The sequence below is a fragment of the Cygnus atratus genome, chromosome 1, assembly GCF_013377495.2.
Source record: "Cygnus atratus isolate AKBS03 ecotype Queensland, Australia chromosome 1, CAtr_DNAZoo_HiC_assembly, whole genome shotgun sequence".
Lineage (NCBI taxonomy): Eukaryota > Metazoa > Chordata > Aves > Anseriformes > Anatidae > Cygnus > Cygnus atratus.
Window position 1 is genome coordinate 86905747 of NC_066362.1, and position 22132 is coordinate 86927878.

The window sequence follows — 22132 nt, forward strand, 5'->3', positions numbered from 1 at the left end:
GGGTACGAGAATGGAAAAAACAGGATGCCACAGGAGATTTATGATAGGACATTCTCCACAGAAAGACAAGCCTGATTTCTAAATAAATTAGATGAGAACATTTGGCGTTTGATGACTCACAGTCTCACTGCAATGGTATTTTGGTGGGATGTGTAAGCCCAGGCCTCCTTAGGCAGTGGAAGATTTAAATATTTAAATATTGCATGCCCCAGATGAACACAACGCATGGGGCTGCCCGACCAGAAGGATTTATTCCCCAGAATCACTTGAACTGTGGAGAATGGTTCATCACAGCGAGTGGGGAGTGAGGAAAAATATCTCCTCGCACCACAGTCCGGGACCTTATATTTTTTTACTGGATCAAGCTCAGTCCTTTATTTTTAAACACTTTGTTGTCAATTTTATGTATTCCATGTATTCCATTCTCAGATCCCTGGCTTTTGCAGGTTACAGTGGGGACAATAAATATTTTCCCAGCCAAAGTCACAGTGTTGCGGTAAGCACTTACCTCCTTATTTTGGACCTGGACACGTGTGTTTTTAATAAGGTGCACAACATTCATGCTGACCCATATAATAAGAGACACTACCCTGAAAATCCTAAATGCTCTTCCTCATCATAGCATATTAATCTTGGCTGCCAAATGATGTAGGACACCAATGAGAGTTTACCCTCTAAATCCAGTCTCAGCAAACAATCCTTGCTGCCTTTTGCTCTATGCCCATTCAGGATACTTTCTGAAGTGCTACAACAGCATTTGAGGGAGGATGAAAAAGAAAAATTCCTTATTTTCTTTCCTCATCACAGTCTCAAGAGATAATAGTGAAAAAAAAACCTACCAGTTTAAACGATCGTGTTATTGTCAGACTTTCACACTGTTTATCATGACAAACGGATGAGTCTACACATTTACAGTGAGCCTACATTTCCACTTTGCATACTTTTATTAATCATGTATCGGTATTTTAATTTTAATAAAAAGCCTACATTTAATCTACTTTTAAGGAAAGCACAAATCTATACACGCAAATAAAAAGCATTTGGATATTTACAAAATTTGACATTAACAATTTAACATCATATGGATATCAATGTGCATAATAATTTTTAATTTTTTTTCCCATCAATCTGATTATGTATTCCCAAATTATACTCAAAAAAGCAGTCACTGTTGTCATCTTGAGCAGCTTTTGCAGCTCAACCTGTGGACTGTTGGCTAAATATAAATGAGTTTCAAAGAATCTGACTAGACTCTGTAACTAGTTTCATCACGCAGCTTTACTGACTGATCCTTTTTGGACTGAAACAGTAGTGGCTCATTGAGTGTGAAAATGAGAATGGAGAACAGCATCTTAACAAAATTCAAGGCAGCCCATGTTCAAGGGCATAAGATGTGCTCAGTGTTGTAATGCAAAAGAAAATCTTTTGTGCTAGCCCTAATGACAAAGTGAAGCAAAACCTCTAAAATTTTTAAGTGGATTCATCTCAAACATGACATAATATTCATAAAAATGTAAATTTCAACACTTAATTATGTTTGCAGAATATCTTTTTATGCAAAAAAAGTTGATTTATTTATTTGAAAATAATTCAAAAGGTGGAGATTGCAATATGACTACCTTAAGACACATATATAACTGAACAATAGTAATAGCTGCTCATCCATAACAGAAGGGCACGTAAGGTTTAAAATAGCCAAAAATATAATTCCTGTATCTGGTTAGAGTAATAAATACTGTTACTGATATCTGACATTTCCTTTAATATTTTGATCTAATTAGGAAAATAGTAAATACTTATGCTTATACAATGCCCCACCTTCAAGTTAAGATAATTTATAAACCATCTAAATTTTACTACTTCAGCAATGCAATCTGTCACAGCTCCCTGTATCAGAAAGCCCTTGAGCACGCTTTTTATTTTTATTTTTATTTTTTTTTGGGGGTGGTGGGTGTTGTTTGGGGAGTGGGGAAGAGGGGAAGGGACAGAAGTGGTGTTAGGAACTATGCTGTATTTCTGCCTCACCTCATACATTAATAATGATACCAGTGACAAGCTAATTTTCTTTTCGTATAGTAAAACAACACGAACACTGCAATTCAAATTATTAAAATTTTTGCATAATCATTTTTTGCATACACTTCCTGCTGAATACTGTCTAGCTCCTGATATTTTTCTTGATTGTCATTTAATATGTAATTTCACTGTGCAATGTCAAGAATCCACTTGGAATTAGAGTATTAGGCTGACATTGCTTCATGTGTAGAACTGCTCAGAAATCAGCTCCTGAAATGAAATTTGCCCCCTTGCCCACCTGCACAGACACTGGCTTTCCTAGTAGAGCTGGCAATAGCAGTTTGCCACACGTTTAATGACAGAATTGGATTTATATGTTACAGAAAGCCTTTCTTTGCCTAAAGCAATGCATCAGAGACAGTCTTCCCAAAATGCTGTCTCTTATTTGAGCTTACAACAAAAAAGTGCTTATGATCTGCTATGTGAAAAGACACTGGTGAGCAACTGACACTGACATTACGTATTGTCCAACAGGCAGCAAAGTTTATTCCTTACTCTGCGTTTTTGCCATCTCCAATTTGATTTTTTTTTACATGGTTGACATCTTTTTAAAGAAACAAGAGGCATGAACAGTTTCTTTAATTAAATATTTAAACATGTTTTAACACTGGAGCAGAACAATGTAACTGGCAGCTACAGCACATTATTCCACTAAGGTGAAGGTCGGGATACATCAGCTCAAAATCCTTGATGTGAAAAACGACACAGAGGGCAAAGAAGCAAAGAAGGAAGTCTGTTAGATGCCCAGAACTTTTGGCATACCCTGCTAGCTAATTAAAGAAAGGAGCAACTCCACTGAAAACCTCAGATATAAAATTGAAGGTAAGATTTACGAGCTCTTAATGGATGTGCAAAGACAGTGATATACGTAAGCTGCCAGAAACAAACACTGTGCATCAGGCCCCATGATGTCCTCAGAACTAACAGTGATGTGAAACAGTACCTATTTCTGTTGGAAAGTCTGTTCCTTGTTTCCCTTGAGTGACAGAACATGCAGAGGGACTGTCACAGAAGTGACTGAGGTTTTATGAAATTCTGAGGCACAAACCCATCAGTTCCAGATCCACAGACACCTAGAACTGTCTCTTTCTAGGACAAGAGGCAGTGAACTACATGCACCATTAGTCTGATCTGTCAGAGAGGTTCCTACGTATCTGTCACTTACTATTCTCTTATGTATGATGTTACTGAAATGGGCAATTTTCCATGACACAAGTGTAGTATCTGTCTTTTTCTCCACCCCATGTGACAGAAATGGGAAAAAGAACTTCAGAGTGAAGAGAGACAAAAGTAACGAGAGATTAGTTTTAAATATTGGACGTAATTCATCATTCTGTACAAAAGCCTTACCCCCCTTTACTGGAGCAATGCTTTTATTTGAGCATATGAATCAAGTTTTTCATGCACAAAGTTACAAATACTCAGAATTTAGCATTTTCAAATCATTATTTAGAATTATTCAGTATTATCAACATTCTCTAGACACTATTGGAATATCAGAGAAACTTCACGTCAGGCTAGCGAAAAGGTTCTGAAAAGGCTTTTCAGAATTTGCCTTCATTCTGGCTGACTGTAGCCAGTTCTGCCAGTCTTTCATTTCCCTCAGAACTGAAACAAAACACCCCAAATTTCAAAAAGACAGGATTTCCTTTTAATCTCTGGGTTAAAAAAAAAAATAAATCCTGAATAAAATGTTAAATATGTGGAACTTGATTTATTGCCCCTGAAGTTAACTATCGATTTTTTATAAGTTATGATTTTGACAGTATGTCATTTTAGTGAATATTAACCCATACAGCACATGTATATTTGTGTCTTCAAAATGGAGGAAAGCTGTTGGTGGATGGGAAAAATCAGCACTTAAGATATTGCCAGAACTAAAACAGCCAAAATGAAAAAATTGTCCACAGATCATCAGAAACACTTCACATTAACTAGCATTAAGATTAGAGGTACAGCAGGATGTTTCTCCAAAATACTACACCCGACCAGTCATTTAATCTTCCTAAAGGTCATCAGCAAGACTGAATTCATTAGTTGTACACGTACACACAAAAACTCCAGAAAAACAGATATCTCATAGAATCATAGAATGGCTCAGGCTGGAAGGGTCCTCAAAGATCACCTAGTTCCAACCCCCCTGCCATAGGCAATGATGCTATGCACTAGATCAGCTTGCTCAGGGCCCCATCTAACCTGGCCTTGAACACCTCCAGGGATGGGGCATCCACAGCTTCTCTGGGCAGCCTGTGCCAGGGCCTCTCCACCCTCTGAGTGAAGGATCCTACCCTAATGACTTTTATATAAAAGACTATTGCTAAGTTCAAACATTACAGAATTAAAGTATTATAGTACTCTTCTAAATATTGAAGAATTCTGAAATTAGGAACATTATATAAAACAACAGGAATTCTCATCAGTAGCTGTGGTAGTATTTCCTTCGAGACAAAACACTTCAACATGCAATCCCTTGCCTGTTCTGAGGCACTGATCTTCACTTGGGTTGAAAGTTAATAAGTCATCTGATAAAAATGCATAGCTTTGACCCTCAAAATCCACATAAGTGAAATGGTACTGAATATTTCTGACCACTTACATCTGTCCTGCGATCATGTTTTCTTGACAGTGCAATTTAAAGAGCTTTATACAATGACAAAGATACAGCAAGTGACCAAATGCAGGTGGTTGACATCATTGTATCTTGTCTGTGTAAATAACTATACTACAGATATCTTTCCTTGCTAGCCATGATGCCTTCATCTACAAGGTGCTCATTAAAAGACCAAAGGTTTTTACCCATTTATTTTAAGAATGCATATTCTTTCATTTTCAAGTGAATAAAGTTCATTCCAGTGATCAAGCAAAAGGAGCTTGTGGTTGAAACTGGGAACAGTTCCAGTCCTCCAAAGCTGAAAGTTCATTGAGTTTTTTTTTTTTTTGGTTGTTTTGTTTCAGAAGAAGGGAGAAGAAAGTGAAGAGGAAGAAGGAAAAGACAGAGAAACAGAAAAAAGATTTAACTTTCAGAAGTTGACAGCTAGAGGTGTCAGAGAGATGCAAGAGCAGGTCTGCTCCCTAAGGGAAGGAGAGCTGGGAGCAGCTGTGGTGGAGGCTGGGAATGCCCTCGTGGACCAGGTTCACCCCAAGGTGCCTGGCAGCATGAGCAGAGCAATGTGGTGATGGTAACGGGCACTGTCAACAGCCCTGTGAGCATCAGGCAAAGGCAAGGTAGCAAGCCAAGGTCAATCCAACAAATCTGAACATCTCCAATCCAACAGGACTGGGCTTGCCAGCTGCAGTGCTAATGGGGCGGGGTCCTGAGCCCATGGGCAGAGGTGGGGAGAGGCCCCCGAGGAGGCCTGGTGGTGTCCTCACAGCCCTGGTAAGAACCAGACACTTGTACGAAAACAGATAAACACATGTATTCTGCAAAACCTCCTTGAGACTGTTTTTTTGAAAGGTAATGCTAAGACCGGTGGGGCCAAGGAACCTCCATATGTTGTAGAGGGTAGACCTTGGCATTTCCCTAGCACTAAGAATGCACCAGTGAATTTTACAATATTGGGTGCTTGGCCATCAATAACGAAGAAATTATTTCTTTTTCTGAAATTAAATATCAGAGTCATGCATCTCTACAAATCCAGTTTAGAAACTATAGCGCTACTTGACAGTAAAGATAGGAAAAAAGGTCATTTTTCTTCAAACTAATATTTCTGGCAAAGATCTATCTCTTTCTGAGAGCATCAATTTCAAGCTATCTGCCAGCTGTGTCAGCACAGCTCACATTACAGCCGTAACCAATTTCTTGAAAGTTACTCCTACAGAGTCCTTCAATCTGCACACCCAAAGCCTATTCACTTTGCTTACATGACTAGTCCTACTGAAGTCAATGGAAAAGGTGAAGAGGATTTGTTCTGAGATGCTTATTTGAAGGATACCTTACATTGCACAATTCCGTAACAAAGAAATTTGCCGTAAGATCCACTCTTACTGCAGAATTGAGTTACTGGATAAAAATATTTCTCCAAAAACAAGCAACTTGAATCGAAAAAAAAAAACAACTTCCCAGGCATTATGCTTTCTTGAAAGCATCAGTCAAGACTTGCCTCTGAAATGATGCCCCTGACTTCACCAGGGCTCCATGAAGTGTTTATTATTGGATCAAAAGTAAACTGTTACCATGTGCTGCTTGAACACTTCATGTCATTAACTATCATTAACGATTTCACAGCTAGTGATTTCAACACAAATACCTAGTTGACACGCACAACAAACAGTTCCCATGTTTCAATGATCGAGTGACCTCTCTCTGTGCTGCCATAATGCCCAGATCATTCAGACTTGACTGCCTTGTCCCCGAACCCCTGCCACGATTCCTCCCACAGCATGCAATTAGAAGAGGCCAATAAGAACTCAGAAGCATACAGAAGCTTGGAAATTGAGGACTAAAGAAAATGGATTTAAATGCAAAATTAACAGTGTATAGGCTGCAGTACTGTCTCCAGTATACATTTTCATATTCCATTAACAAAAGCCTTGCATGTTTTCTTCAAAATGAGTCTGCAAAGAATTTTTTGGGGTGCTGTACTAGAGAGAATGTAGGGACCTAGATACTGAATTCATATACAGCTTGCTGTGGGGCACACTAGATTTTATTTATCTAAGGCTTCTTAAAAACTTTGTTCTAGAAATGTGTCAGAAACATCACAAAAGATAGGCTTCTCTTTTGAGAGTTAGTGTCATACACAGATGACGATCTTCAGAATTATTATGAAACTAAGCTACTCTGCAAGTATCATTGCTTTACATTTCATCCCAGCTGGGTCAGGAAGTGCAGAGGAGAATTAATATCTCAGTAACAGATGAATTAAATCTTCCGCTCACATTTTTGTGTGGTCACTTCTCATTTTATGCTGAAGGAGTTTGATGGTTCTTTAAGTTTCAGTCAGTTCATGGATTAGTAACTGCTTTAAAGATAGGAAACAAACAGTCGGAAGGAAAAGGTCAGCTTTTAGAGTGGCAACCCCCAGGGACCAATGCTAATGTCCTGCTGTCAGTGTATGTAGAAGGAATCTACAATACAGACTGGACAGCGAACAGGTAAAACTGTGCTAATAACTAAAAGGTATTCATGGTAGCAAGGATGGTGACAGACCCCCCAGATTTGCCCAGAATCTTATGATACTGAGTTGCCAACTTATAAAGTGGCACAATATTCAGTGATATGAAGTGAAAGACACAAAACAAAATGCTCCTAACTTTACATAAAAAAAATAACAGGACTCTACTAACCTATCACTGTTCAAGACTGAGATGTTGTGGTTATAACAGTTCTATGGAGTTATCAACTCCATGCTCAACACAGACTGAAGAGGACAAAAAAAAAAAGAAATGAAGACATACAGCTTCATATCTTTCTTCAGCAATAAATAAATTCACTTCAGGGTGGAAAAAATAATAAAAAAACGAGAATAAAATTATGCCCAGACTGTTGGGAAACTTGCAAGTTTCATGTCTCTAAGTGAACCCACATCCTACGTAAAAATATTGTTTATATATTGCTGGGGAGAGGGGAGAACAGATGCTTATGAAGGAAAAGAGCCATGGGTTTGGAAACACGACAGGGACCAGGCAATGGTCAAATACTGGGCACCATCTCCCATCTTCCCACCTGGAGACACAGAGCTCTGACAAAGACGAGAAACTGCTTGCCAAAGCCAGGGCGTGCAGTGAGGCTCAGCAGACAAGAGGACCATAACAGCCACTTCTCCTGTGCTGCACCAAAGCACTCCCAATGCCACCCTGCAGGTTCTCCAAAGAAACAAAGTGCATGAGCTACAGCCGCATGCCTGACCATCAACCCCCACACTTTGAACCACCAGCAATTTCAAGAGGCATGTATGAGAGAAAGGTAGAGATTGGAAAGACATCAAAGGCTTGATTAAGTCACCTAAACATGGTGTCAAGTGTCCCTTTTGGCACTGTCACTTGCTATTTTAGGAAAATGCAGGTCTCCCACAGTGTCACATCTGCAGTCCTCTGTAGCTATCTCAGGTACCCCTTGATGTCTCAGAGGACAATAAACCTCTACATTTAAGCACCTGATTCCTTTCTGTCTTCACCCCTATTTAATGAAAAGCAATATTTGAACAAAGGAGAGAACTGACAGTATTTCTCCTGAAGGAAAGGCAGAAGAGCTCAGTTCACAGCTGTTCTTCTCAGAGCAGAAGGCAGCAGCTAGGTTGCAGGTCAGGCTGTACACTAGCTGGTCTGCTGGGCACAACACATTACTTCTTTCCCAGCTAGAGAAACCAGGCAAATGCTAGGACTACTGGGGAGATGGTATAGGGACACAGAAAGGAAGTATGAGTAGTTTGATGTTGTATGAGGCCACAGGGACAACGGAGGGATCTAAGTCTTATCAGGGAAGTGAAACTGTTGGAGCACACCAAGAAACTGAAGGTACTGTGAAAGTGCCATTTGAAGACTTTGAGGTGAGAAGTTATACTATTGAGGTTGCAGAACATAGCCTGAGAACTAGGATAACTGTAGGGCTTCATTAATTTGCTGCTCATGAAATAATTTTTCTCTGTCCTCTGACCAAGGAATCCTGTTATGGCAGAAGTTACAACACAGTGTTATCATACTATAACTACACAAATATAGATGAAACATATCACCAAAAATTACAAAGAAATTAACATGAGGGAGTAGTTTTCAGTCTAAGGGGCTGCTTCACAACAAAGTTTCTCTGATATTTCTATTTGGTTTAGTGACATACTGGTATCATCCATAGATCACTGCAGCATGTCAGCATGCAAATTGTTGAATAATAGGATAACCATCTGTTTGATGATGAATAGTTTGGCACAGAAATGCAGTTGAGCCTTCCTGCAGATACCCACATTGAACTAAATCTCTGTCAAATGAGTAAAGGGCACTGAACATCAAGTTAGTTTCTATTTCACTACCATCACTAGCTTACAAGGACAAAGCATTGACTGACACTTGCATGGAAGCTCCAGTCATACCAATGGTGATGCTAATATATTATACAATGGCTAATACTAGTGTAACGTTGGTTTACAGGCACTGAAAATTTACTTCTGACCTCTATAATAACAATATTTCTTAGTATTGCATTTCCTAGACTTATGTTTTTTACTTCTTTTTCTATATCTTGATGCATTTTAATTTAGGCTGTACATGAGTTGTGGGACTAGGATACCTTTTGTCCTATATTCAACTTTTGTCAGTTGAATTTACTCGTGTTCCCCAGATGGCATAAAGTTTTGAGTAATACACTATTAGATTATCTTTTTCTGATAATACATCATACTAAATCATCGTCTGACTGATGATAATATAATGGGAATAACATATTAACATAATTTATCATTCCTGTACCTTGCTCAGGGGATATTTTACTTTATCATATAATATATTAGATGTCACTTCCATGATATATTACAGTAAGACATCATCAGAAAGAAACATTTTGATGAAGTAGTACTTAACAGTAGAGACTATTATCTAGGGATAAACAGCCCTCAGGGGTACTTTGTTTAACAGACTATTGGAATACAAAGGTAAGAAGATACATGGCATAATGAGAGATGTGATTATTCTCTGACATCAGAGTTGCCACTGGTGCTAAACCAGCTGTGGTTTATCTTGGAATAGTAATTTATATAACTTGCTATACACCCTCCAAGCAATGGTGATTTTTGCTTTACTTTAATGAATTCACCTAAAAGCTTCACCGAAGTAGCTGAAACTTGTTTTGACCTTTAAGAGTATCTCTACTGATCAAAACAAAACAAAAACGTGTTTTTCACTGAAAACTCTACCTACTTTAGAATAATGCAAAATGAGATAGGTCGTCCCTGCCCCCAATTTAGAAATGTTCATCTAGCAGAGGTAGAATAGCAAATGACAAAATGTTTTTAACCACAAGTTTACTGATAAATGACCATTAACATAATTTTTAGCGTTTGGGTACTATGCAAATTAAGGGTATGCCTCTGGCTAAGTTACTTCAAAGTTGGCTTAACTCCTGCCTTAAGGCACAAATGCATGGCAGTGATGCATTTACACAGCCAGCCCGCATAATAAACAGGTGCAGCTTCTTCAGCAAGCCCCTTCCTGTGCTATAAAAAAGCATATGCTCTGATTTTTTCCTTTCTTCAATCATCTCAGTTACATTTATGTACTAAAAAAAATGAATATATACACAAAAAGGAAATGGATTACCAAAGCTCTTCAGGAGAGCAGCAAAACAACGCATGTTCCAACAGGCAGCCACCAGCACAGCTCTGCCTGTGGCATCTAAAGTACATGCAGGTAAACTCTTTCAGTAATAGCACTGGGGAAGAGCATAAATCACAGACACAGCAGAACTTGATGACATTTTAAGAAAAAAACATTTTCCTCCTTTGTCTCAAAATGACAGCTCTTTGGTTTACAGATTTGCTGCCCTTGATTTCTGGATTATGACCTTGTACTCTTAAGGAAATTAAAGCACACCGGTTTCGATATCAATGAAGGGTGAAATTATGGAATACTAATGCATGGTTTTGAGTTCTTATTTTCAAGATCTTCTGTGTGAAGTGCAAGTCTACTTCCAAACCCAGAAATTCATACAACTTCCAAGAGCTGCAACACTAATCAGAATACCACCTATTTTCACACTTACAAGAAAGAGGGGAATATGTTACAGCATATGTGGCTCTCCACTGCTTGTTTCGGTAGACTGGAAAATTTTTATAGTGATCTCGTGATTGCCATCAGTTGTTCCCAACAACCCACAAGGTCCCTTTAGTTCTGGTGGAAGAGCTGAAGAAAGCACTTTAATCTTGCAAAGAATGGGTATCATTGTTACACCTGGTAAAAACAGCAGTATCAAGCTAATACTGATGAAAAACTTTACAGGTAAATTCAGCGTCCAGTGATTCAACAACACCAAAAACAACACTGAAAAGAAGCCCCTTATCAGCAATTTCCAGAATGATACTTGATTTATTCCAGGCATGAGAGAGCTCACTAATTACAACTTCAAGAGCGTGCTCTGGGAAATTGCTCTAGACGAGCCATCTATCCTCTTTAACAAATTTCCACACCTTCTGGCACACTCAGTGAAACTTTTTCCAGGGCCAGAGCATTAATAGCTCTATGGCATGTATTCTTATGGCTAATGAAAGGTAGATTAGGCTGCAGTTTTGGCATAACACCCATAAAATAAATTAAAAAAAGCAATGCAACCCCCCATCCCCGCCACCTATAACATAAAAATCAACTTGAAAGAAAAACCAGGCTTTGATCCAGTTTTCTTTCCCAGATAAGATGTAGCATTCAGAAAGGGAGCTCTTCATTGCTCTTTCTGCCTTGAATCCCACAGGGTGTGCACAAGATACACTCCCAGCAATGCGGCCACTCTCTTGCTCATCTCTTAAGTTTACTCTGTCTACTTAAGCTGTTCACTGGGCCCTCATGTTTCAGTGCCTGGCTTAAATGCTTTTTGCACCCATTCCTCTGATTTGCAATCACGTGCTACAAATGATCTTTGACTTTTGCTGTTTCTGAAATACAAGTGGGTGCTAGAGATCTTTGGCTTTTAAATGCATCTGCTACCGTTTCCGCTGACTTATCTCGGCTGAAAAAAGTACGTCTCCAGTCTTAATCTGTCTGGGGTCATAGGATACAATCCCACATCTTTATCTCATGTTTCATGGTTTCGGGCATTATTCTTAGTGGCAATATCTCACTCACTTCTTGCTCTCTTTGCCAGGCAAGATAGTAGAAAAGCTTTACCTGCATTTTTAAAATTTGTAGTTGGTTGTTTATACAACCTTAAATTTTGCTGTCAATACCAGTGTTTCTGCTTTCTTACAGAAATCCAGCACCCCAGCATGTTATGCTTGTGCATGCCATCTCCTTTCCAAGGTACTTATGGCACATCTGTCTATTTATCATCCTCACTGTGCTTACAGATCGCATTCAATTGCTGCCACCATGTTTGATGTACCATGTGAACAGGTGTTAATGCAAAAAAGCTTCAAGCTTTTCAACACTTATGCACCTGTTTACATTGGAGATGCAATTGTGGGCTAGCTTTCTAGCCACACACATGTGAATAGGTTGTCCTGTGCTTTTCCAAACTCTCTTTTTCTGCAGCTTGTGTTTTCCAACCCAGGTTCCCTTTGGGATGCTGAAGTGATCATGATCTCATTAGTCTAAATAAAGCTGTTGATGGCATGCTCTTGGTCTTTCTAGCCCTCACTTCCAATTTCATCCCCAGGATTGAACTTGGATAAACAAACAAACAAACAAAAAAACAACAATTTGGGGAAAGTGAGTCTTCAGTTTCTCACAACTACATAGAATTAATGGAAACAATGGACTGATCAGGTTTTTTATGTGTACTGCTTTTTGCAATATACACAAACACTGTGTTAATGGACAAAAGCCATGATATTTTATTGCACATTTGGTCTTTTTAAAGTGCTTCAAAATCTATCAGTTGTTTAAGGTTTTTGGCAATGGGATATGGGAGCTGTGGTAAATTGCTGCTGCAGAAAAAATGTCTACTAAAAATAAACACAAGGATATTTAAATTACCTTGTTTATCTGGCATTTGAGGGTTAAAAAGCTCAGGGCTGAAACTGCCTTCTTTAGATTTAGGGTAATCACAGCAAATGTACCATACAAAACCCTTAATCAGAAAAACAAGCTTGTTTTTGTACTGTTCCCTCAATTGTCTTCACATTTATATAAAAGCCTATAAAGTCTGAGGTACACTGACCAATAATGATTTTTCCAAGCACTGTAACCAAATTAGGAGAAGTTGTTTTTCACACTTTGTATTTCGTAAGTATTCCCCAAAACAAGAGGCGTTTTTTTATGAAATTTGTTAAACATTAAAATGGTGCCATAACACTGCTTCACCATTTTGCTCTTCAGAGTGCTTTACGGCTCATAACTAATTACTCTCATGGCAGCCCTTTGCAGAAGCTACTCTCTCCATTTAACAGCAGGAGAAACAGAGATGGAGGTTGAGAACTGTCGAATATGCTGAATACCTGAAATTCTTACTGGCAATACCTGGATTTCTGGATGCTCACTATTACTGAAAACAGGCTGTAAATGACATTTTTCTCCTTTGTCTAAAATTGACAACTCTTTGGCAAAAACCTCTGAGACAAAGTTCCAGCTTATGCGGTTGTCGGTTTCCTGGGCTGTGCCTTCATCTCACAATGGAAAGAGCTTTACAAAGGATTTTGCACTTGTAAAAATAGAAGAACAAATTTACAGTCAACCGCTATGAATGCTTATATAGACACCTTTCTCCTTTGTAGTCTGTTCACTTAAGTAAAAATCAACATACAGATCTGTAAGAAAGAAATAATTATAGGCAAAGAAGAGCCAGTTCTGTTTTGTTACAGAAAAAATGAAAATTATTCTCACAGTACGCACCTCACCAGGAAATGATGAAATATGGGATGTAAGGAGATGTATTATGTCTAACAATTCCACCTTGAAGCAATCTTTATAATACTTACCAGTCCTATCATTATGTTCTACCTACAACTGAGGAAATGTTGCTAAAGTTATCAAGCGCCAGTAACATATATAAATCTCTAGACTTAAAAAATGAATCACATTCACTATGAGATTAAATCAAACCTTTTCCCCAGTGCAACATTGTGGTGCACCTCCCAAAGTAAAATGGTGTTGATCTCCTATCTCTGATCTTTGTAAATACTAGAAAAAGAGCAGAAAGATGTTTAACCTCCAAGAACATTCTGTTCAATTTCCTTTTTTCAGTTCAGCTCAAAAGATCTGATTGACAGCTAATAATAACTTCTCTTTTGTCATTCAATCTGCATGCTAAATTTCATAATGAAAATTCAGTTTCATATTTTTTGCTGTGCGTTTGATTATTATTTTATTTATTTAGTACCTCTTATCATTAATTTGATCAAACACACCTCACCACTACTAGGCTGCAGGAACAAAATGTTGGCTTTCATGTATTGCTCTGGGACTTGTCATCAAGCCAAATTCACAGATGTTCCAATGAACACACAGCATTTGGTCCATTTCTAGTATAAACATCATGGTTTACTTTAGCTACAGTGCCATGATCTTGTCTAAGTAATCAGTAAGTTCAGCTAAGACACCTCACCTATTCTGTCTATAGCTCTATGTTTTCGGTAAGATGATGCAAAGCAGAAAGAAGTGGAAAAAAACAAGATTAGGCAAAGGGGAAAAAAATCCCATGAGATGATCACGATGGTCTTTTGCGTGAATAACCCTCCCTGAATCATCATGAATTCATATCAACTTCTGTTATGTTACTGAAAGATATAGGCCTATAAAAACTTAACAGGACAGAAAATCATGATTTGCTATTTTAAAGCAGACTGACAACAAATATATGTGCATACAGGAAAAAAAATATTCCCGAACAATAAACAGCTAGTTCCATGGACACATTAGCAACACAGAAAGTGCAAATAAAAATGCTCAATGGCTATGAAACATGCAGGAGTGAAAAACATCTTTGAGCTGCTGTTCCCATGGACTATAAGACTGGTGTTGCATGGGTACCAGGAAGAGTAATGTGTATCTTAACTATGGAAAAAATAACCTTTTCCGCAGCAAATCCACCAAAATACGTGTCTCTGTAATAACAGAACAAGATCTCAGCTGGAGATTAGTAGGTTCCTCATAAATGCTTGTCCTTGCCCTGTTCTCCATCTCTCTGACCTAGAGAAACCTGGATCTTCAGAATGCACTAATATTAAATCTGAACATGAAAAAATCATGACCCGAATTGCAAGATATTGCTTTTTTTTTTTTTTTAAAGTACTTTCTAGAGGGGTTCTTTTAAGGGATAAGTTATTTATTTATTTATTTATAAGTTTTCTTACTCCTACAAGAACTAGAAAAAATGCATCTGAATTTCAGTCCTATGAATATTCCAAGAACTGATTCTTCCCAAAGATAACAAGGTGATTCAGAGTAAAAATCAGAAGTGCTGACAAGCAAGAGGCTAGCAGTTTGTGTAATCCAGCCTGTGTATTTTCTATAATTAAGCTCATGCACACAAGCTGATGACTGCAGTGTTGCTATTCATCTTAATATGATGGATCTTCTGAGCAGAACTTTTAAAGCTTGAGTTACAGACCTACTGAAGACTACGTCACATCAGTTTTTTCTTATGAGTTTGTTTTATACATTTTTTTTTTTACCACAGAGATTACCAAAGGGCATCATCAGTTGATGTATAGATAGCTAATACAAGTACCTTTTACTATTGCTTATAAACAAGTTTGTGCAAAAAATGCAGTGCACCACAGGCAGAAACCTAGGTGCAAAGATTCAAGGTAACATTGAAGAACACCTGTATTATATTGCATTTGTGTTAGGGAGGCTGCTGTTGTTGCCCCCGTAACTAATTTCAAACTTTAATTTCAAATCCTTACATTTCTATGTTTAAAACTTCAGAGCACTACAACATTATTCATGTGAAAAGTTAACATGAAAAAAATGCATCAGCAAGATGTTTTTTTGGCTTTTAAATGAACATCTCATAATACCCAATTTCAACTTCAGTGTAGTATATGCAGGACTAGAAACAGGTACCTCGTCACAGAAAACATACAGCCTGAAACTCTGAGATCACTGGAATAAACCATGCAACAGCTTGATTTCACAATGCCTGGAAAAAAAGGCAAAGCTGCACTGACAGTTACAGAGACCTTTAAAAAATAAGCTGTAAACAGGAGTCCTAGTACTTGACCAGATGTTTTGTAAGGAAAAGAGACTTGCAGAGGAGCCAGTGAAAGGAACCTTGTCTAAATGTGCTGTCAAAACACATGTAGAGCTTGCTACCAATGCCCTGGAGGAATGGGAGAAATATCACATACAAACGGACAAAAATTATCCCAAGCAACAATCATTGCAGTCTTACAAGGGAAACTGACAGCAATCAAAGTATCTCCTTGGGACACAGCATGCACTTGGAAGGAAGCTGTCTATGGGACAAATATTCTGATTTGTATGTCTTATTTATGGATGAAAGTACCTTTCACTAAAACATAATACCTGCAGCGCTAAAACACAATTTCTAATGTGACTGGCTATGTAGGACATAGAAAAAAAATATAGGCCAGGTAAGGGCAGACAGATAGAATAGCAGGCTCTAAAAGTCCACTAGGCTCTGTCTTCTCTGACACTTCCACTGTGATGAAACTTCCTACAGACAAGAAAAAATGTTTTCAAGGAAGTCACCAAGTAATTTCTTATGCAATTCTTCTGTCTCAAGTAAATGTAATAAAGGGTACATTAAAACGTGTAGGTTCCTATAACTAAATTCCTATAACTGAACTTGTAATATCCATTTAATAAGGACTTGGCTCTGCCTTCAGGTATAACCTGAGAAAAAGCATGGCAGAGCGAAGATATGGAGCTTCATTGTTGTGCTCTGAGTATTTTTCTTAACCCTTGGAGAAGGAGTACTGGATGCTAGAACACATCTCCGGAGGCATTCAAGGCCAGGCTGGATGGGGCTTTGGGCAACCTGGTCTGGTGGGAGGTGTCCCTGCCCACGGCAGGGGGTTGGAGCTGGGTGGGCTTTAAGGTCCCTCCCAACCCAAACCATTCTGTGGTTCTACCAGCAATTATAGATCTTTTTAGAAGATGATAGAGGATAAAGGCAGCAAACCCATATGACTTTAATTTTTAATTATTTTTGTTTACAATTGTTTCTTGTGGAAAAGCAGGGTGAAAGCCCTGGGAGAGTGGCTATGTTATGTACAGGTTTACTTCTGATAAAGGCTGTTTTGCTTGTAGTGCTACTGACTCTGCCCAGGGATAGATGTGCTGGGAGAAGGTAATGCACAGCAGGCAAGAGGCAGCCTGAAGCTCATGCTGAGATGGAAACACAGGTACTGAGGAACATGTAGCCAAAGCTGAGAGATAGAAGGAAGAACTTCCTAGAGGTAAAATTCTTGGGGCAACTGAGTAACAAAGTCTAGCCTGCAAGCAAGGGCTACATGTTTGCCTAAAGCTCTGGCTAAGTTAGGGTATCATCAGAAGCTTTCTTCCCAGTTACCAATAAGGACTTAAAGGCAGAGCCCTGAGGGGAGGGAAGTTTATGACTTCAAGTACAGAATCTAGTGACATTAAAATATTTAACCATGGAAATAGAATATTATCTACATCTGAATTTAAACTGTAGATTATTCTATCACATAACTGTGCAGTATTACTATCCTGTGGATGACAGTAATACCAAGAATATATACAAAAGCCATTATCCTTTCCTAATTGAGAAGCAGATGTTACTTATGGTTTTTATTTCTGATGGAGGCTAAGTGTTCTGTGCGTGATTAGAAAGAAGCAAACATTTAAAACTCAGCAACTCACTAAAACTGTGGATCCCAGTCTTTTTCTTTCAAGAAGAGTGAAGCAGACCTGCTAAATAATTTATGAGCATGACAGTTTCATGAACCTTTGCAGCTCCCATTTAGAAAAGACTTTCTTTTCAAAGTCTGCGCACACAGCATGCATTACTTTCTTTGAATAATTTACAGTGCATTGCAGTGTAAGTTTTTTTCCCTTTTATTCTATGAACTAAGCAAATTCCAGAAGCAATACTATACAATGAAATATATTCCTTTTATTAGTCACAGCTGTTAGGTGTATCTGTCTATTTTCTCTCTCCTCCCATACCTCCCCTTATTACAAGGTTGCTGTGCTATGAACAAAGGCAGTATGATCAAGAGACTAAAGGGATCCCAGGAAGATTTTCATTTCCTGGACTAGGTTTATCGGGAAGATGGTATATCTTCCTGATGCTGAATATAGCATAAATGGATTATTTGTTATAAGTGTGCCTTCCTGTTTCAGCTGGCAATGCTGAGCACCAGCATGTCTACAATCCGAAGTAATGTGGTGTAGAGACTAGCTCTTGAGAAGCATGATCTATGTGGCATGCCTCACTGGTGGAACAGTACTACAGAAGCACAAGCAGAAACACTGCCAGCTTACGCCGTAGGGCACGCTACTAGTGAAGGTCAAAAGCTTTTCAGATTATCGCATGGAATAAGGTCCCAGTTTAACAAGAAAATTCAGCACCTAACCCTAAACCCAAGGGGAAACTGCAGTATTTCTCCTTCCATTCTTCTCCAAAAGTTTGCTGAAACATTAATTTTTACATTACATAGCACACTGATAAATTCTGTAAAACAAAACTTAAGGCTGCACATTCAGGCACTCAAAAATTAAAAGAATGAAATAGGTAGTTACGTGATGCTAATAAGAAATGGCCTAATAGGCTTCCTTGACAAACCTAGGTGCTTTGAAGGATTGCCTGTTGACTTCCTTTGCATTTTACAACTGCAAATGTTTATAAAAACCTAAGTAACTTAGTATAATGTAGACCAGCGTATGTATTTAACTAGAATAAGACTGAAGTAAGTTTTACTCAAGATATGAAGTTCAGCCCCAGCACAAGACCTGTTTACTTAAAAAGTAACTTGAATTTACTTGAAACACACTTGAATTATTTGAATTCCTGAAATGAACTACTAAACTTATAAGAAACAAAAATAGCCACAGAGAAAGTTGAGAAAGTTATACAAAAATAGGACCAAGGGAACAAACACCAAATTAAACTTCATACCAAGAACATTTACTTAAATAATAAATGCAAATATATCTTTAACAGCTGAAATGAATTATTTCACATTGTTAGAGAAGAGGCTGAAGGAATCTCTTCAAGTTTTATGAAAATGATATCTTTAAAATTTGTTGAAAAATTAAATGATCAAATGAGAGAAATGTGCCTTGTATTTTATGCTTAATGCACTTATTTAAATGTAGTAACAATGATTGGGCAATGTTTATTCACTGATACACAACTAAACCAGGACCAGGCTGCTGGCTGCCACACTTCTGTGGAAAAAAAAATGAACATGAACGGAGAACATCTGCCTAAGGTTTTAATTGATAGCACTGCTTCTGTAAATTTGGGAGTATATCCACAATGAAAAGCCTTTGTGTCAAAAAAAAAACAACATCAAGAACATGACATTGCTAAAGAGGATGAAATAAGAAGTTAGGTGTGGTGGCTGAGTTGCAGGATTTGGGCATTAAAAAAACATTGTTCAGTGCATGTGTGATTGCAAATAAATTTAAAGCAAAGAGAGAGGTAAATATTTCTTAATTGTCACAATACTGTTACTAGCTTCCTCATTTCAGAGAAATGGATGTAGTATCTTTTCCTCAGGCTACATCTGACTGCTTACCAAATATACCTCTGTATTGGCAGTGAGCGCTACAGTGGGAGAAACAGCCTAGATGCTCAAGCTAATTGCTCACATTGAATAACAGCTTATCCATGACTGCAACTATTTATTTCTGCAGAAGCACTAAAGATTTGGGAGCTATTCAGCCTGGGTAAGAAAGGTTTAAAGAGATGAGCAACACGTTTATTGAGATTTTTCCCTAGAGATTTTTTTTTTTAAAGTAAGGAATAGAGTGACTGCATTTTTATTCAAAAGGGTTTGCATTAAAGCCTTAAATGTGGATCTTCAAGAGGGAATTTAAATGAAAAGCAGAGTGCCTGATGGAAAAAGGCGATAGCTCCAGTCAGAGGGTCAGATATAAAACAAGATACAATGAAAACAGAGGGAGAAATGATAGTTAATGCATTGAGAGTGAAGATAGAGGCAGTTAGAAATTACAGTAAAAATATAAGCACAGTTAGTTGCATGGTGTTATGGAAGCGAATTACAAGTCTGATCTCAAAGTGCACTTCAGCTCAGCTCATTTAGAAGTATAATGCAAAATCAAGGCAGTAAGTGTGGCCGTATTCATAGAATCATACAAAACTTTGGGTTGGAAGGGACTATTGAAGATCACATAGTCCAACCCTGATATTATTAAGAAGAAAACCAATTCTTCCATGTGGCTTCATGTCTTCATATGTCCTTAGTTATTTCCAAATATTGCACTTTTCTTGAACATGTTTGACTTCACCATCTAAAGACTTCTTTCAAAGGAAAAGTTATTTTAAATGAACTTAGAAAATTCTAAGTGAAGAAACTCAAAGTGAAATTTCTGAGTTTATTAGAGAGACAATTTACCTCATCTCTTACTTCATAAGAGATCATTCATTTCTGTATTTGACTAAAAGCCTCATAAGAAATAGTAATATGAATCCATGAAACATTCTGTAGGAGAAAGAAAGCTAGAAGATTAAAGAGAAAAGGTTCTTCTTCCCCCCATCCCCTTACCCCCCCAAAGAGAAAAAAAGTTAAAAAAAAGAAAAAAAAGCTAGAGTTTTAGAGTAGAAGGAAGGGGAGCAAGGAATCGAAAGCGTTAAAAAAAATCCTTTTTATGCAGCAATATACAGAATTAATGCACACAGATTTTGGAATTACTTTAAATAACAAATATTCAGAACGCTGTCGTCCCCCCCCCCCCCCCCCCCCAAAACTGCCACAATGAAGATATGCTGAATGTGAGGAGTCAGAAAATTCTGCCACCTTTTAAATCAAAGATGATACAGCCACAGTGGGGCAGTCAAGGACAACATATGTGATGTGTTTCTAGAACACTTCCAAAGTGCAATGAACAGATCAAATATTTTAGATACTAAAGGCAAAATCTCACAGTGCTTCGTCAGGCAAAACTCCCGTTGAAGCCAATGGGAGTTTTGCCTGAATAAGTACTGAGCAAAGACTACGCTATCTGACCTAGATTTATCAGTCATACAAATCTAGGTCTAATGCTTTTTTCTTTTAATAACAGACAACTACTGTGCTGCAATATTCTTGCTCAAAGGACAACACAGCAACAATAAACTATGAAACAACCCCCACATATCTAATGAAGAGGAGAATTCACAGGTAGGCAAGGAGCTGATGTCTTGAAAACCTGCCAAAGGGCAAGACTAAAAGAATAAGTTTGCCATTTAAAATTTCTGGAAGCGCAGGAAAGAGAATAAAGTTCCCAAGGGCTTTTGTGTAACTGAAAATAATTTGGCTTTCCTATGTGAAAGCAAACCAATTCATAAGCAAATAGGCAACAATGAGTAATTTCTTTCTCTATTTATTCTTCTGATTTAGGGCAGACTGCAATTTCTACACGGTCAGCAGAAATTCTTCTACTTGATTTCACTGGGGATTAATTTAGTTGAATAACTAGGTCTTCCTTGATCCTAAGTTAACATTTCTATTACAGAAATAAAAAAAGTAGATTAAGTTTAACATACGCATATATCTTGCTTCAGAAACTTCCTTCTGTCATTGCAGAATCCCATTTACATCAAGTTCAACATCATTTACAGGAAACTATACAGGACTGCACAAAATATTAGAAATAATACCAACACCAATGACAGTAGAATCGCAGATTTTACTCGAAGGAAGAAGGGCAGACGGCGGAACACAAGTACTGCATATCACAACACAGAAATCAAAATCATACCAAGATAAAACTCCACTGTTCTATGTTTAGCTGGATCTATGCCTTGCAAGATTATTTTATTTTAAGAGCAGTAGTTAAACAATGTGAAAAGACATTTCCTTTTTGTCTGAGAGCTCTTTCATCATTAATGTATCTGAAACCTTCTGAACTGTGCAATATTACCCGGGGAAGCGAACAGCTGTAGTATTCAGCCAGATAATAGCTTGATTCCATCTTTAGGAAATTAAACTTAAGATTTTTAAAGGGCAGGTCCTTGAAAGTGAAAAGCCTACAACCCCTATCAAGTGTCAGTATAAGACCTTGTAATTTTACAAAGTAAATGCTAAACCCACAGTCCAAGTTCAGCCAGCTCCATGTTTCATCAACAGATTTATACATTTTGCTCCCTTTTGCAAACATCTGTTAATTTTTCACATGAGAAATGAGGTTGTCATAGTAAAAAGAGCATCTGATTGATCCTCTTTGGTGAATATGGCCATGGAAAAGGTAACTCATACTCCAGACCACATCTCAGAAAGCTACTACACTCGTGATTTTCCTCAGATTGTTCTGCATCTGA

The 22132-nt window shown here is 37.9% G+C and overlaps 1 protein-coding gene across 2 annotated transcripts in view; it reads right to left on the minus strand.

Moving 5' to 3' along the window:
- The window catches only part of EPHA6 (EPH receptor A6), a 529970-nt gene that overhangs the window by 18419 nt on the left and 489419 nt on the right, over nucleotides 1–22132 (minus strand). The gene's annotated exons all lie outside the window — the stretch shown is intronic.